General features: G+C 44.0%; 1 protein-coding gene across 4 annotated transcripts in view; it reads left to right on the forward strand.

Moving 5' to 3' along the window:
- Positions 1-17,984, forward strand: part of LOC103545469 (signal-regulatory protein beta-1-like) — a 44,867-nt gene that overhangs the window by 26,271 nt on the left and 612 nt on the right. The window lies entirely within an intron of this gene.

Here is a 17,984-nt window from a genome sequence, read left to right on the forward strand (position 1 = left end):
AAATACAGAGTTGGATTATGCTATGATCTGAATGTTTCTGTCCCCCTGAAATTCCATATGTTAGAATCCTGATGCCCAGTGTGATGGTGGTAGCAGGTGAGGCCTCTTCCAGGTGATTAGATCACGAGGGCTCCATCCTCATCAATGGAATTAGTGCTCCTATAAAAGTGACCCCACAGAGCTCCTTAACCCCCTCCACCATGTGAGGGTACAATGAGAAATCTGTATTCTGGAAGAGGGGCCTCTTGCAACCACGCTGGCACCATGACGTTGAACTTTCAGCCCCCAGAAGTGTGAGAAATAAGTTTCTGTTGTTTATAAGCCATCCAGACTATGGTGTTTTGTTATAGCAGCCCCAGCTAAGACGAAATCTAAATAAACAATGAACTTGGTTAACAATAATGTACCAGTACTGGTTCATTAATTGAAACTAATGTACCATACTTAAAAAAGACGTTAATAATAGGGGAAGCTGTATGCAGCGGTATATAGGAACTCCCTATTATAGCCCCATTTTTCTGTAAATCTAAAGTTTTAAAAAAATCTATTAAAGAAAATTCACCATTTTGTCCTCAGTTGGATCTCTGCTTCTTGCACCTTCTAGAGGAACAACACAAGGAAATGTGGGAGACTTCTGTGTTAATATACCCAAATTCTATCTTGCTCCACAAGTCTGAGCTTCCTTGTCCTCATTCTTCTGTCCTCTGCCAGAGTTCACTCCAGACCCAGGCACTCAGAGATCCCAGAGGAAGCTGCTCCTCAGTCCTCCATAATATTCATCCTATATGTCTCCAATTGGTAAAGTGCAGATCAGAACAAGTGTGCCCTGAGAACGTTGGGTTACCCGGGTGAGATGAGGTTGTTTGAGGATCTCACAGTGGGGGAATTACTACCTGTCCTAAGTCCAAGGATTCCCAGGTGGAAGACATTCTGAAGAGCCTGGTGGATGTTGTGATGCACCAGTCTGGAGAAGACGGCCCTCAGCTGTCAGCCCTCTTTGGAATTGCCTCAGGTGAGGAGAGATAGCTTGCAAAAGGTCATGCCTGGTAACACGCCACAAACCATGACTCATCCACATGGTTATATGAAGGCCCAGAGCTCTCACTCCAGATCAGGACACTCTGAAGGAACATCCCAGCACTAGAGCTCCATGGGAGGCAGCTGAGGTCTTCATTGGGAGTTCATGGCATCTCGACTTCTCCTTCTCCCAATTCTGCTTTCTTCTCCTTCCTTTCACAGATATTGATGCTAAAGATCCTCCTGAAAAATGAACTGCTTGTTAATCTTCATCTCAGAGTCTATTTCCCAAGGTATCCGACCTGGGAGAAAGAGGCTGAGTTGAGTACCAGAAAAAGTGGGTACTCCTTTGTCTCTAAGGGCCAAGAAGTGATGGAAGATGGGATTGTTTATACTACCATATACCATAGACCATATAGTCTTACTATACTAAGAGAAATGAGAATCCACAGAAGTGTTTAGGCCAGAGAGGGGAGTAGTCAGATTTGTGTTATACAAGACCACTCTGGATAAATTAGGAGCAAGAGATTACAGGGGACGAAAGAAGATGGAGGTAGCCTGGTTAAGAGGTAATCGTTTTCATTCAGGTAAGAGATGATCAAGAGGGGTTTAGGAGTAGAACTAACAGGGTCTGGGAGGAGACAGATATGAGTGCACGAGCGAGGGTGTAGATCATCTGTCCCTTCTCGGTTTTGCCAAATGCACAGATAACGTTCCACATACTGCACGGGGTGGGACGGGAGAAGAGAATATCTGAGTGCAGATTATTATGAACTTGGTTTCAAATATTTGAGATATAGCAATGAAGATTTCAGAGTCAAAGGATACATACATCTGGATGACAGACTCAAGATTACTCAGCTACTGGGGGGTGCATTCAGGATTGGAACCTACATTGTGCCTGGCTCCAAATCCAATGCTCTTGACCATCAAGGCACTAAAAACCCCACCCTCCAAAGAGGTTAGAGTCTGGTGGAAGGTGTGAAGATTGCTGGAGTTGTGAGGAAGGGTAATATGATGGAGGCTGAAGCAAAGGGTTTGTCTGGTTCTCAGCAGGGGTCATGGATGGGCCTCCCAGAATGGAATTCATCATTTCAGAACAACAGGATAGAATGGAGACCTCACAAGGGGAGGAGGAGTCTTGCCACCTCATAGAGGATGATTGGGCCTGCTCTGCATTCTCCTCTTGTTCTAACACCTCTCCTGGCCTTGACAACCAGTCAGTCCCTGAGGAGGAGGCAGGGGTCAAAAGGAAGCAATGGGGAACAGCCATAGCAGTCAGTGCTTGACTATGGATGCTTGGACATTAAAGGGTCACCAGCTGAGTGTTGGCCAACATATCCCTGGACACAAGCTTTGTGCTTGGGTAGAGACCATCCCAGAGGTGAAAAAGAAGGAGGCCAACATGCTGTTTCCTTTCTCTTTTTGAGACTGTTTCTCCTGTCCTCCACTTCCTTTCTCAGGAGGTGGCCCCAGACACAGCACAAAGTGGAGAGACAGCCCTCACCTTTCCAAGTGTGTTTATAGGTGTGTTGCTTTCCCTCTTGGAGAATTTCCCCCCAGCCTCACCTTCCATGAAGGCTCTTCCACCGTCTAAAGCACAAATCATCACAATCTCCAAAGCTCTCACCTCTTTCCTAGTCAAACACAATTCCTCTGCAGGAAAGAGAAGGAGACAACTTCCTGGATTGTATGCAGGGATCGATAGCAAAACCAGCAGCCCACAGAAGACATTGCATCAGTGCTCATTTTTACCTCTGACAGCTCTGGAGTGAGGGAAGGGGTCTCCTGTAAAGTTCAACTCTACTGCCAGAGAGCAAGGCCATAGAGATCCAGGCTCCTCCCTGTAGCTGTGCAGCTCAGTGAGGCCCAGAAGTTGGGCTCATGCAGAAGGCGGACCACACCTGCCCATCACGAGGTTCCAGAAGCCCCTGGCCCACACCACATCCCAGGGGCTCCTAGATAGTCAAGATCTATGGGGTTGGGGAGAACCTCAGATGAAACAAGGCTTAGGAAGGAGCACAATCCTGCAGAGTTTGCGTCCTCCACTCTGGAAACCATGGACATTTCCAGCAGCAACTTCTCAGCTTGTAGCAGCCTTGTCAGTGAAATTTATAATTGTAGAGAAAAACTGTCAGAGTCCCGTGGCCTTTCCTCTCATCATGATCCCCTTCCACTGACATGGTGGAGAAAGGAACTGTGCTCTCTCCTCAGAGCAAAGCCCAAGACGTCTCCAGGACCACTTTCAGACAGAGCAGGCTCCAAGGGCCACAAGGGTGCCTGTCCCTGCCTCCCAGCCCACCCACCTCTGCACTCTCTGCTGCTGGGACTCACAGGTGAGTGGCCCCTCAGGTGTGTGTAATGGGGACTCCTTCTGCCTGTTTACTGTGTTCCCTCCAACTATTCTTCAAGAATTTCTTTTGGCAGGGTATTCAGGCAGAATTTGGAGCATTAGAATGGGATGGTCCCCAGCGCACAAAATCTCCCAGTGGCTGTGTCTGTTCCATACCTTCTGTGCAGGTAATGGACTCACCTCCACGGTCACAGGGCTGAGCACAGCACACGTCACAGCTCTCATGCCCCCGCCCCTGGGAACCGAGGATCTGTCTTTTAAACATATTACCAATGTACAAATGCTACCTGCTCAACTGAGGAAAATGTGTCGGAAAACATCAAATTATGAAGCAAGAAAAGAATCCACAATGCCTCCATCCAGAGATAATCACTGCTAAAGTTATGCAGAGATTTGTGTGTTCACGGAACACAGGCCAGCAGTGGTCACTAGAGGTCCCTTTGGGTCAGTGATGGAAGCTGAGCCGTGCAGGTGCCCCAACAGAACTGCACGGCTCTGCCTCTACTTGCTGAAAAAGTTGAACAGGTATGTGGAGTCCACTCCCCAAGGCCATTGGTCCATGTTGGACCAGACAGCCTGAGGCTTTCAAACTAGATGACAGAGGAATGAGGACCATTATCCAAGCAAGAGGAAGGTGTGGATGTTTGAAGAGAGGATGAAATGTATGAGACACTCAGGCCCACTGGAGAATTTTAGCAAACGCTTAATGAAGAATTAATACCAATTTTCTACAATCACTTCCAGAAAAATAGAAGGGGAGGGAACATTCCTTCCTCATTTTTGAGGCCATTATTACCTTGACAGCAAAACCAGGTAAAGATGGTACCAAAAACAAAGCAAAAAAAAAACCTAGAGACCAATCTCTCTCACAAAATTAGATGCAAATATCCTCAACAAAACATTGGCAAATAGAATTGAACAACGTGTAAAGTTATATACCGTGACTCAGTCAGATTTACTCCAGGTAAGCAGAACTGTTTCAACATCTGAAAATCAATCATTGTAGTTTATCACCTCTACAGGCTAAAGAAGAAAAGTTTCATGATACACCAATTGATGCAGAAAAATGATTTGACAAAATCCCACATCCATACATGATGAAAACTTTCAGCCAATTAGAAATAGTGGCAAACTTCCCACTTTGCTAAAGAATGTCTACAGGAAAACATACAGCTATAATTATAATTAATGGTGAAAGACTGAAGGTTTTCTCCCTAAGATAAAGAACAAGGCAAGGATGTCCATTCTCAACTCTGAGTCAAGATAGTTCTGGAAGTTGTAGGAGAGAGAGAGAGAAAGAGAGAGGAGTAAGGGAAGGAAGAGAGGAAAGAAGGGAGGAAGGAAGGAAGGAAGGAAGGAAGGAAGGAAGGAAGGAAGGAAAGTGTGGAAATTACTAAAAGAAACCTTAACTAAATAGGAGTCGAGAGGGCCTGCAGAGGGAGCTCTCACACCCTGTCACACATAGTCAATTACTCAGGACAGCAATAGACCCTCGCATCCTGGAAGGAAGTAAAACTACTTTACTAGTTCAGGAGGATTTCTCTCCCCACTCAGCAACAGCTCAGCCAATGAGAAACTCCGCAGCTCAGCCAACGACGAGTGCTGTCACCCTGAGCCGTTACTTTCCCGCATGGACTTTCGTTAAAACAGCCCCTCCCCACTTTCCATTTTCTCTATGAAAGCAGCTCCCCTTCTTTGTTTTCGGGATTTGCGTATGATTCATCGAACATGCACATCCAAAATTGCAATTCTTTTGGCTATTCTGAAGTAAACTTATTTTGAGGGTAAAATAACAGGTGAGTTTCTTTTTAAGTTGACATATATGGTGTCAGAAAAGTAGGATCCAAAGGAGGCGATTTGGAGAAGCGTGACCCCCAGAATGGAGCGAGGTTCCCCAATGAACCGCTTGAGCTCGTCGCTTCTGCTAGTTGCGCCTGCTTTGGGTTCGGTCAGTCTCCTCTCGGATTCCGAGCTCAGCTCTCCTTGCATTTTGAGCTCCCAGACTTTATTCAGGATCGAGAGGGGCTTTGCTCTCTCCAAGTAGGGACTTTGTTCACCTGGTTCAAGGCTCTGTCCCCGGGGGTTCAAGGTGCCGTCCTTGGTGAGTACTCCACAGTTCCTTTTGGGGCTCAGGCTTGCTAAAATCCAGGAGTTTTTCTTTATCTTTCAGTTGTACAATATTTCTTGACTGTCACCACATAAGTGCTCCCCTTCACCCCCTGTGCCCACCCCCCACCCCCCTTTCCCTGGTAACCACTGAGCTGTTTCCTTTGTCCAAGTACCTGTTTATATTCCACATAGGAGTGAAATCATCTGGTGTTTATCTTTCTCAGACTGGCTTATTTTGCTTCGCATAATTCCCTCTAGGTCCTTCCATGTTATTGCAAATGGGATGAATTTGTCTTTTTTTCTGGCTGAGTAGTATTCCATTGTATATATGTACAACACTTCTTTATCCAATCATCGGTCGATGGGCACTTGGGTTGCTTCCATGTCTTGGCTACTGTGAATAGTGCTGCAATGAACACAGGGGTGCATATGTTACTTTGGATCGTTGATTTTAAATTGTTTGGGTAGATACCCAGTAGTGGGATAGCTGGGTCGTATGGTAGTTCTATTTTCAGTTTTTTGAGGAGTCTCCATACTGTTTTCCACAGTGACTGCACCAGTTTTTATTCCCACCTGCAGTGTGTGAGGGTTCCCTTCTCTCCACACCCTCTCCAACATTTCCTATTTTTAGTCTTAGTGATTATAGCCATTTTAACAGGTGTAAGGTGGTATCTTCGTGTAGCTTTGATTTGCATTTCCCTGATGATTAGTGATGTTGAACATCTTTTCATGTGTTTATTGGCCATCTGTATATCTTCTTTGGAGAAATGTCTGTTCATCTCCTCTGCCCACTATTTGATCGGGTTGTTTGCTTTCTTATTGTTCCGTTGTGTGAGTTCCTTATATATTATGGAGATTAACCCCTTGTCAGATATATGATTTGCAAATATCTTCTCCCAATTGGTGGGTCATCTCTTCATTTTGATCCTAGTTTCTTTTGCCTCGCAGAAGCTCTTTAGTCTGATGAACTCCCACTTGTTTATTTTTTCTTTTGTTTCCCTTCTCTGAGAGGCCATGGTATTTGAAAAGATCCTTTTTAGTTCGACGTCAAAGAGTGTGCCACCGATATTATCTTCCAGGAGTTTTATAGTTTCAGGACGTATCTTCAAGTCTTTGATCCATTTTGAGTTTATTTTTGTGTATGGCGTGAGATAGTGGTCTACCTTCATTCTTTTGCATGTGGCTCTCCAGTTTTCCCAAGACCATTTATTGAAGAGACTATCTTTTCTCCGTTCTGTGTTCTTGGCACCGTTGCCAGAGATTAGCTGTCCATAGATGTGTGGTTTTATTTCTGGGCTTTCAGTTCTGTTCCATTGATCTGTGTGCCTGTTTTTGTACCAGTACCATGCCATTTTGGTCACTATGGCTTTGTAGTACATTTTGAAGTCAGGGGTTATGATACCTCCAGCTTTGTTCTTTTTTCTCAGGATTGCCTTAGCAATTTGGGGTCTTTGATTGCCCCATATGAATTTTAGTATTCTTTGCTCTATTTCCGTGAAGAGTGTCATTGGGATTCTCTTTGAGATATCATTGAATCTGTAGATTGCTTTGGGTAGTATGGACATTTTCACTATGTTTATTCTTCGAATCCATGAGCAAGGAACCTCTTTCCATCTCTTTAAGTCATCATCAATTTCTCTCAGAAATGTTTTAGTTTTCATTGTATAAGTCCTTTACCTCCTTGGTTAAATTTATTCCTGGGTACTTTATTCTTTTAGTTGCAATTGCAAATGGAATTGTATTCCTGAGTTCTCTTTATGTAAGTTGATTATTGGAGTATAGAAAAGCAACTGATCTTTGTAAGTTGATTTGTGCCCTGCAACTTTACTGTAGTTGTTAATTATTTCTATTAGTTTTCCGATGGATATTTTTGGGTTTTCTATATATAATATCGTCATCTGCAAAGAGCGAGAGTTTCACTTCACTCCTTATTTGGATTCCTTTTATTCCTTTCTCTTGCCTAATTGCTCTGGCCAAAACCTCCAGAACTACGTTGAGCAAGAGTGGTGATAGAAGGTATCCTTGTCTTATTCCTGTTCTGAGGGGGATGGCACTCAGTTTTTGCCCATTGAGTATGGTGTTGGCTGTGAGTTTGTCATACATATATGGCCTTTATTATGTTGAGGAATTTTCCTTCTATCCCCATTTTGTTCAGAGTTTTTATCATAAATGGTGTTGGATCTTGTCAAATGCTTTCTCTGCATCTATTGAGATGTTCATGTGGTTTTTACTCCTCAATTTGTTGATGTGGTGTATCATGTTGATTGATTTGCGGATATTTGAACCATCCCTGTGTCCCTGGTGTGAATCCCACTTGATCGTGATGCATGATCCTTTTGATGAATTGCTGAATTCGGGTTGCCAAAATTTTGTTGAGAATTTTTGCATCTATGTTCATCAGCGATATTGTCCTGTAGTTCTCCTTTTTCATGCTGTCCTTGTCAGGCTTTGCTATTAGAGCAATGTTGGCCTCATAGAATGTGTCAGGAAGTGTTCCATTGTGTCTAATTTTTGGGAATAGCTTGAAAAGCATAGGTGTTGAATCGTCTGTGAAAGTTTGGTAGAATTCCCCAGGAAAGCCGTCTGGTCCTGGGGTTTTATTCTTTGGGATGCTTTTGATTGCTGTTTCAAAATCTTTCCTTGTGATTGGTCTGTTCAGATTGTCTGTTTCTTCTTGACTCAGCTTTTGGAGGTTGTACGAGTCTAAGAATTTATCCATTTCTTCTAGGTTCTCCATTTTGTTGGCATATAGTTTTTCGTAGTATTCTCTTATAATCCATTGTATTTCTGTGTAGTCCGCTGTTATTTCTCCTCTTTCATTTCTGGTTTTGTTTATTTGAGCTTTCTCTCTTTTTTCTTTGTGAAGTCTGGCTAGGGGTTTGTCAATTTTATTTATCTTCTCAAAGAACCAGCTTTTTGTTTCATTGATCCTTTCTACTAGCTTTTCTGTTTCAATGGCTTTTATTTCTGCTCTGATTTTTATTATTTCTCTCCTTCTGCTGACTTTGGGCTTTGTTTTTCTTTTTCTAATTCAGTTAGGTGTAATTTGCGATTGCTTATTTGGGATTTTTCTTGTTTGTTAAGGCGTGCCTGTATTGTGATGAATTTCCCTCTTAATACAGCTTTTGCTGCATCCCATATGAGTTGGTATGGTATGTTATCATTTTTATTTGTCTCCAGATATTTTTTTATTTCTCCTTTAATTTCTTCAATGAGCCATTGCTTGTTCAATAGCATATTGTTTAGTCTCCACATCTTTGCCCCTTTCTCAGCTTTTTTCTTGTAATTAATTTCTAGCTATATAGCATTATGATAGAAAAAGATGCTTGTTTTTATTTCAATTTTTTAAAATTTATAGAGGCTTGCCTTGTTTCCCAACATATGGTCTGTCCTTGAGACTGTTCCCTGCGTGCTTGAGAAGAATGTGTATTCTGCTGTTTTTGGATGGAGTGTTCTATATATGTCTATAAAGTCCAACTGGTTTAGCTTTTCATTTAATTCCACTGTTTCCTTGTTGATTTTCTGTCTGGATGATCTATCCATTGATGTGAGTTGGGTGTTGAGGTCCCCTGCTATTATTGTGTTATTTTTAATATCTTCTTTCAGGTTTGTTAATAGTTTCTGTACTAACTTTGGTGCTCCTCTGCTGGGTGCATAGATATTTATAAGCGTTATTTCTTGTTGGTGGAGTGTCTCTTTGATCATTATATATTGCCCCTCTTTGTCTCTCTTTACCTGCCTTATCTTGAAGTCTACTTTGATGTAAGTATTGTGACACCTGCTTTCTTTTGTTTGCCATTAGCTTGGAGTATCATCTTCCATCCCCTCACTCTGAGCCTGTGTTTGTCATTGGAGCTGAGGTGTGTTTCCTGGAGGCAACAAATTGTTGGATGTTGTTCTTTAATCCATCTTGCTACTCTGTGTCTTTTTATTGGAGAATTCAATCCCGTTACATTGAGGGTGATTATTGATATATGAGGGCTTACTACTGTCATTATATCACTCATTTTCTGGTTTTCCTGCATTTCCTCTGTTTCTCATCCTGTGTGTTGGGGTCTACCCATTGAATTATGAATTTTTTTTATGCTGTGCTTCTTAGTTTTTTCCTTGTTTATTTTTTGTGTCTCTGTTCTGCTTTTTAGCTTAGTGGCTACCCTGAAGGTTGTATTCAGAATCTTGTGGATAACATAGTCCATTTTCTGATGGCCTCTTATTTCCTTAGTCTAAACTGATTCAGTCCCTTTCCTCCTCCCCTCCTAAGTTGTTTGTCTCATATCTTATTCCAACTTGTGTTGTGAGTTTGTGGTTAAAGTGACAAGACTGTCTTTGTCTTTTGTGTTTTCTTTCCCTTTAGCCTAATGCTATACTTGAGTATTTGCTATCCTATTCTGATTCTGCCTACCTATTATCTCCTTACTCTGTGTTTTGTGACCCTTTCTCTCTTTTTTCTTTTTTCAGGTATGAGGGCCTTCTTGAGGATTTCTTGGTTGGGGGGGGGGGGGAGTCTCATGGTTATGAAGTCCCTTAGCTTTTGTTTGTCTGGGAAAGATTTAATTTCTCCCTCATATCTGATGGATATTTTCGTTGGATAGAGTATTCTTGGCTGAAGATTTTTATCTTTGAAAGTTATGAATATGTTATTCCATTCTCTCCTAGCTTGTAAGGTTTCTCCAGAAAAATCTGCTGAAAGCCTGATAGGGGTTCCTTTGTAGGTTATTTTCTTCTGCCTTGCTGCCCTGAGTATTCTTTCTTTTTGCCAGTTTTACTACTATATGCCTTCAATAGGTCTTTTTACATAGACAAATCTAGGAGATCTAGAAGCTTCCTCCAAACATATTTCCCTCTCATTCCCTAGATTTGGGAAGTTCTCTGCTACCATTTCTTTGAACAAGCTTTCTGCTCCATTCTCCTTATCTTCACCTTCTTGAATACCTATAATTCTTATGTTGCATTTCCTCATTGAGTTGGATATTTCTCAGAGACTTTCTTCATTTTTTTTCAGTCTTAGTTCTCTTTCCTCCTCTGTCTGGAGCATTTCAACATGTCTGTCTTAGATTGTGGTGATAAGCTCCTCTATGATGTCCACTCAAGTGTTCAGGAAACCTGTATTTTGTTTTTTCTCTTCCACTGTGCCTTTCATCTCTAACATTTCTGATTGATTCTTCTTTATAGTTTTAATCTCTTTTGTGAAGTAGTTCCTGAACTCATTGAATTGTTTCTCTATATTCTCTTTTACCTCATTGAGCTTTTTGATGACAGCTATTTTGAAGTCATTGCCATTTAGCTTACACATTTCTGTGTCCCCAGGACTGAGTTCTGGGTGCTTGTCATTTTCCCTCTGGTCTGGAGACTTGATGTAGTGCCTGATGTTGGAAGGTTGGCTCTTCCTCATTCTGATATTATTTGTTTGCAGTTACAGCCTATCACCAGTGGGTGGGGGTCTGGAGCGGCATAGTCTGAGCCCTCCACCTTCAGCAGAGATGGTGCAGGTCAGGGGAGGGGTGCTTTCTCCTGCGTGCAGTGAGGGTTTCTGGATCAGCTCTCGCTACCTGGTCTCCTGGGGTCTTGGCTTGATGAGGTCACCCTGCATGAAAGATTTTGCCCCGTTAGAGGGCTTCCCTCTAGGCTGCAAGGGCCCTAGGGAGTCCTGGGTGATCCCGCAGACACGCAACCCCTCCCCTGCTCCTTCCCTCATGGAGTGTCCTGCCGCTGTGACCACAGTCTTTAGGGGAGGGAGCGAAGTTCTCTCTTACCCTGTTCCATTCTCCTCTGAGAGGGTCTCCAGACTCTCTGCCCTCCGTTGTGTGGCTGCGTGTCTCTCCAATGTTTTTGTGTTGTTAGGATATTTTCTGTTGGAGTATGGTTGCTCCTTTTTGTTGTATATTGCAGGGGAGAGAGTCCTGGGCAAGTTCACTCCGCCATAATGCTGACATACCCCTTCCTTTTGCTTTTTTACAGTTTATTTTATTGAGGCTACATTGGTTTCTAGCACTCTATAAATTACAGGTATGCATCGTTACATTTCGACTTCTGTGTAGACTGTATTGTGTTCACCACCAAGAGCCTAGGTTCCATCCATCACCATACATACGTGCCGCTCTGTCCCTTTCATCCTCCCTCCACCCCTTTCCCCTCTAGTAACCACCAATCTGTTCTCCTTATCTATGTGTTTGTTTATTTTGTTTACCTTCCAAATATGAGTGAAATCATATCGTAATTGTCTTTCACCATCTGACTTATTACGTTTAGCATAATACTCTCATGGTGCAACCAAGTGGTCGCAAATGGCACAATTTCATCTTTTTTGTGGCTGAGTAATATTCCACTGTATATATATATGTATATATATATGCCACAACTTCTTATCCATTCATCCATTGATGGGGACTTAGGTTGCTTCCAATAGGTTGCTTCCAAGTCTTGGATATGTGAATAACACTGCAATGAACATAAGGGTGCATATATCTTTTCACATTACTGTTTTTGTGTTTTTTGGATAAGTACCCAGAAGTGGAATAGCTGAATCTTATGATATTTCTCTTTTTAAGTTTTTGAGAAATTTCCTTTCTGTTTTCCATAGTGGCTGCACCAAGTTACATTCACACCATCAGTGCATGAGGCTTCCATTTTCTCCACATCCTTTCCAACACTTGTTATTTCTCGTCTATTTAATAATAACCTCTGTCATGGGTGTGAGGTGATATCTCACTGTAGTTTTGATTTGCATTTCCCCAAAGTTTAGTGATGTAGACTATCCTTTCATGTGTCTGTTGGCCATCTGTATATCCTCTTTGGAAAAAATGTCTGTTCATATCCTCTGCCTATTTTTTGCCTGAGTTATTTTTGTTATTGTTGTTGTTGAATTGTATGAGTGTTTTATATATTTTGGATATTAATCCCTTATTGGATATATAATTTGCAAATATTTTCTTCCACTTGGTGGATTGTCTTTTTGTTTTGTTGATAGTTTCCTTTTCTGTGAGGAAGCTTTTTAGTTTGATGTAGTCCCGTTTGTCTTTTGTTTCCCTTGCCTGATGAGACATGATATTCAAAAGGATGGTGCTAAGACCAAGATCCATAAGTGTACCGCTTTTGCTCAAAGCTTTGTATAACTTTGCCTTTTTGTTTCAGGTATGAGGGCTCCTTTCAACATTTCTTCAAAGTCAAGTCTATGGTGATGAGCTCCTTCAGCTTTTGTTTTTCTGGGAAAGCCTGTATTTCTCCTTCATATCTCAAGGATAGCTTTGCTGGATAGAGTATTCTTGGCTGGTAGTTTTTGTCTTTCAATATTTTAAATATATCATCCCACTCTCTCCTAGACTGTAGGGTTTCTTCTGAGAAGTCCGCTGACAGCCTTATGAGAGTTGCTTTGTAAATTATTTTTTTCTCTCTGCCTGTTCTTGGTATTCTTTCTCTGCAATTGGCTTTTGACAGTTTTAATACAAGGCACCTAGAGGTTTTTTTGTATTGAGATAATAAATATTTCTATTAGCTTCATGTACTTGTATATACAGTTTCTTCACTCGGTTTTTTTTCTTTTTTTTGGTGAGGAAGATTGATCCTGATCTAACATCTGTTGCCAATGTTCTTCTTTTTGCTTGAGGTATATTGTCCCTGAGCCAATATCCATGCCAATCTTCTTCTATTTTGTATGTGGGATGCTGTGACAGCATGGCTTGATGAGCATTGTGTAGGTCCACAACTGGGATGTGAACCCACAACCCCCTGGCCACTGAAGCCTAGCATGTGAACTGAACCGTATGCCACTGGGTTAGCCCCTCAGCTATGAGTTTTTTACATAATCTCTCTGATCCTTTCTCCTTCTCTTCTCCTTCTGGGATGCCCAATATCCTTATATTGCTTTTCCTAATTGAGTCAGATATTTTTTGCAAGATTTCTTCATTTTTTAAAAATCTTAGTTCTCTCTCCAATTCCACCTGTTTTATTAAGTTATGCTTTTTGGTGAGGAAGATTGGCCCTGAGCTAACTTCTGTTGTCACTCTTCCTCTTTTTTTTTCTCCCCAAGCCCCAGTACAGAGTTGCATATCCTACTTGCAAGTCATTCTAGTTCTTCTATGTGACATGCCACCACAGCATGGCTGTGATGTGTAAGTCCGTGTCCAGGATCTGAACCGGTGAACCCTGGGCCCTCAAAGCGGAGCATGCGAACTCAACCACTTGGCCATGGGGACAGCCCCTCCACTTCCAGCTTAATCATCTCTAGATTTCTATCTTCCTGCTCACTAGTTCTCTTTCTTCCATATGGTCTGCTCTGTTTTCAATGCTTTTACTTTATTTTTTTATCTCATTAATTGTCTTCTTCATCTGTAGAATTTTGTTTTATTTTTTTTTAGAGGTTCGATCTCTTTTGTGAAGTACTCCTTCTTTTCATTAATTTTGTTCTTGAGTGCATCGAACTATCTTCCTGGGTTTTCTTGGAACTCGTTGAGTTTCCTCATGATGGCTACTTTGAATTCTCTGTCAGTTAGGTCATAATCTCCCGTGACTTCAAGTTTGGTTCTGGAGAGAAGTCGTTTTCTTTCTGTTCTGGTGTGTCACAGTAGTTCCTCCTGCTGCTTCATGAGTTGTTCCTCTGCTGGCGCATTTGTGGTAGTAAACATCTTTCTGCTTTGCTTAAGCCTTTGGTTACTTTGGTTCTGAGCTGCTTCTGGTTAATTTGAGAGCTGGCACTTCCCGCCCTCCACTGCCTCAGCTAGAGGCATCGTCAGTGCCCTCCTAGTTTGGTTTGTGCCTCCACGTTGCTGGTTCCTTGCTGCTTCCAAGGTCACTTCAGTCGTGGGTACCATCACCATGGTCACTGGCTGCAAGCACCTCTGCTACTTCCGGAGTCACCTGGGTCTCACATTCCCCCACAGGCTCTCCACAGCCTCAAGTATTACTGCCACATGCACCACCTGTGCAGCTGCTCCTGGGTTATCTGGGGGTGCAAGGCAGCACTGCTACCAGGGACACTGGGTTCACAGGTGTTGCCGTTGATGCCAGTGACGTGGGGTTTTGTATGCAGCCCCTCTGCTGGTAGGGCAGGTGTCCAGGGTGCCAAGTGGAGGCTAGGTTCACGGTATTGCTGTGGCTCCTGCAGCCTCTAGATCTGGTGCCAGTGTGCTTTTTGAAACCTCAGGCCAGGGCACCACTGCCACTGCCAGGTGTATCCATGTTTTGGATTGGCGTTGCCAGCGTCAGGGAAGGAGGCTGCTCCCCTAGCTTTCTACCTCCTGGATGTCCAGTCCACCCATCTTCAGATGGATTGATGTATGGATCTCTCAGGCATTCTGGTGTGCTGGGCATGCAGTCCTTTGCTGGTCCATGGGTATCCTCTAGGTTGTAGCTTAGAGAGGAGGGAGAAAGTGGACAACTCACTCCACTGTGATGCTGATATCACTCAGGAGTTTTTCTTTGCATTTCAGATCCCTTTTGGAATCAGGGCTGGGAATCCAGCAACTTTGTTTTATTTTTAGATTCCTTCAAGGATCAGGGCTAGGACCCTAGCAACTTTCTTGGGTGGGAAAATCGAGAATCCTCATCTACCTGGCTCCACAGCCCTTGTCTGAACCAATCCCATCCAGCACTTGGTTCCAGGGATGAGGGAACTGAAAGCCTGAGAGACTTGCCCAGTCACAAGGCCAGACCACACTCCTGCCTCCAGACAGTGCTGCTGAGAAAATTCTGTTATTCTCCCCTAAATTCCAATTCCCTTTCCTCCTCCACACCTCCACCAGGAAGGGACTTCCCTTCTCCAATTCCATGCGCTCTTCTGGTTGAAAGATCTCTGCCTTAAGACTGGACTGCAGGAAATGGCAGAGACTACAGACTGCTTGGTGCCAAAGTCCCATCTAGAAAGACCATTAATTGAGGATGGTTCAGCTGGAAGTTTCTGGATGTCAATTTTAAAGTGAGGCTCAAATTCTTGACTCAGCTGGGAAATAGAGTGGGTGCAGGTGCAGGGTTCTCATCCTTTCTACTACTCAGTGCTCTCTCTCTCTCTTTCTCTCTGCCTTTTTCCTTCTCTCTCCTCCTCTTCTTCCTTTTTCTCCGACTTCCCTGTACTACTCATCCTAATTCTCTTTCTTCTCCTCCCTCCATCTCATCTGTGGTGTCCTCAGATGACTTTATCCACTAGGAGGAGCTGCTCTCTAGTAGTTCAGACCCAGCAGAGTGTGTTGCTTTTCTTGGTCCAGCTGCATCAGCTCTGGAGAATGAAGGACTGGCTGGGAGGAGATTAGGGGCAGGGTGGAGAGAAGGGAGGATTAGGGTTGTCTTGGCTTGGGTGAGCCAGGGGTAAGCAGGGTGTGGACTGACAGCTCTCCAGAACCATGTGAAGTCGGCAAGGAAAGCTCCCACAGGAATGTGAGCCCCTGTGCCTGCCTGTTTTATAGCCCATGCCACTACCAGTGAAGGGGTGGGTGGGATGCCAGACTGGCGAAACAACACATCTTCACAACAGGGCTGTGACCTGCATTCCCTCTCTGCCTGACAGAACAGGCCTTCACCTGCCTGGGGCAAGAATTCTCAGGAGATGATCCCACTCCCTGTTCAATTTCTCCTACCCTTTTTCATTGTTGTCCAGCAGGAATAAGAAAAACATTCATCCTAGTGGATGTGCAGATCTGAGTGAAAAACTCCACACTGGTCCTTTCTGATGGGAAGAAGTTCTGTCATTTCTTCCAGACTGACTCCAAGTTTTCTGCTCTGTGTCTCATTTTTCTCGTCACCTGCACAGAGTATTCCTGGCCCACTGTTGCAAGGCTAAGCCCCTGAGCACATCAATTTGATTCCACCTCCCCCATGTAGCTCTTCCAGGCGCCCTGTGCTCTGCACCTGAGAAGGGCCATCTCCCTCCCTGGCAGACAGGGCCCTTTCTGTTGGGTGTTAACCTACCTTTGCAGCTACACCTCCCAATCTGGCCCATAAAACCCTCCCTCAGCACTCTCCCCTCAGGCACTCCCACCTCTGTGCCTCTGTCTATGTCTTGCTGACACCTCTAGACCTTACTGTGTCCCAGGCATCCTCACGTGTGTTATCTGACATACGACAGCTGGGAAAGGCAGCAGAGGGACCCAGGTATCAGAGGTCTCAGAGCTGAGATTAAAAGGCAGCGCAGCGTGTTCACAAATTCAATGTGCTATTTTGTGCTATTCTCTTCCATCCTGCCTGAGAATACAAACCTCAGTGTTATCGCATGTCTCTTCTCAAATCTCAACCTTAAATTCTCAGTTTCTGATGTTTCTATCTTTCTTAACGGCATATCTGTCCACATCCTTCAGATCTCACAATTGTCGCTTAATGTAAGGGGCTTTCTACAAGTCCCAGACCACGGATTTCGTCCTGTTTCCGCCTCTCCTCTATGATGAGGCTCTCACACCCTTAAAGTAGATACCGGCTTTTATGCATGGACGTGGCAAAACTTTGGAGTCAAATGGATCAGTGTCACATGATAGAGCTGTCACCGGTCATCTGTGACCTCAGGCAAAGCACTGCCCTTTCTGAGCCCAGTGTCCTCATCTGTGCAATGACATCTGCTCTGCCCACCTCATGGGGACCTGTTGGGATTCCTTCTTGACCCCTGCTTGGCATCTGGACAATGGGGCACACAGTGGGTGCTCTGTGATGACTGAGCAGTCCCCATGGTGCCCAGTCAGGGCTGGGCTCAAAGTCGGAAAATATTAAGTTATGATATTATGAACCACTGAAAATTAGTTATTATGGGGCCAACTGTGGAGAAGTTGAGGCAGCTGTGATGGAAAAGGCAGACACTTCACTTGGATCAGAAGTCCTGGGGTGGAATGTGGGTTCCGTTCGCTGTGAGGCCCCTGGGTGAGTCACTAACCCTCTCTGATTCTTTTCTTTCTCTGTTAACATTAGAAATATGATTAGTAGCAATTCCTCAGGTGGTTGTTGTGAGTATATGATGATGATGAAGTTTCCGTTTGTAGAGTGACTCCTCTGTGCCTCATATTCTGCACTGGTCACTTAACTTATTCATTAATTCTGAGAATTAAGATTCTTCCCCATTTTGCAGAGGAGGAAACTGAGGCATAGAGAGTTGAGTTGCTCAGGCTCAGCCCAGTGGAGGGGCTGGGGATGCAGACTTGGGCTGAGTGTGACCCCGCAAGCCGGAGCACCTGACCTCTTCTCTGTGCCGCTCGCTTCCATGTGACCCGGCCTGTCATCACTGAGGGGCTCGTCTCTTTCCAGGAACTGAGGGCAGAGCTGAGCAGTGGTCATACACCTAGACCCTGGGGCCAGACTGCCTGGCTAAGATCCCCGGCTCTGCCACTGACTAGTGTGCACGTTGGACAATTTACTGAGCCTGTCTGGGCCTCAGTTTCCTCATCTGTGAAATGGGATGGTAATAGCTCCCCTTCCTAGGGCTCTGTGAGATCCTAGTGAGTCAGGCAGAGCCCACAGCAGTGTCCTGGGATATGGGTGTTTGCCGGGAGGTAGGGTGGGAGTCAGCCCCTTACAAACTGCTTATAAACTGTTCCTG

Source organism: Equus przewalskii, chromosome 21 (genome assembly GCF_037783145.1).
Source record: "Equus przewalskii isolate Varuska chromosome 21, EquPr2, whole genome shotgun sequence".
In the NCBI taxonomy this organism is placed as follows: Eukaryota; Metazoa; Chordata; class Mammalia; order Perissodactyla; family Equidae; genus Equus; species Equus przewalskii.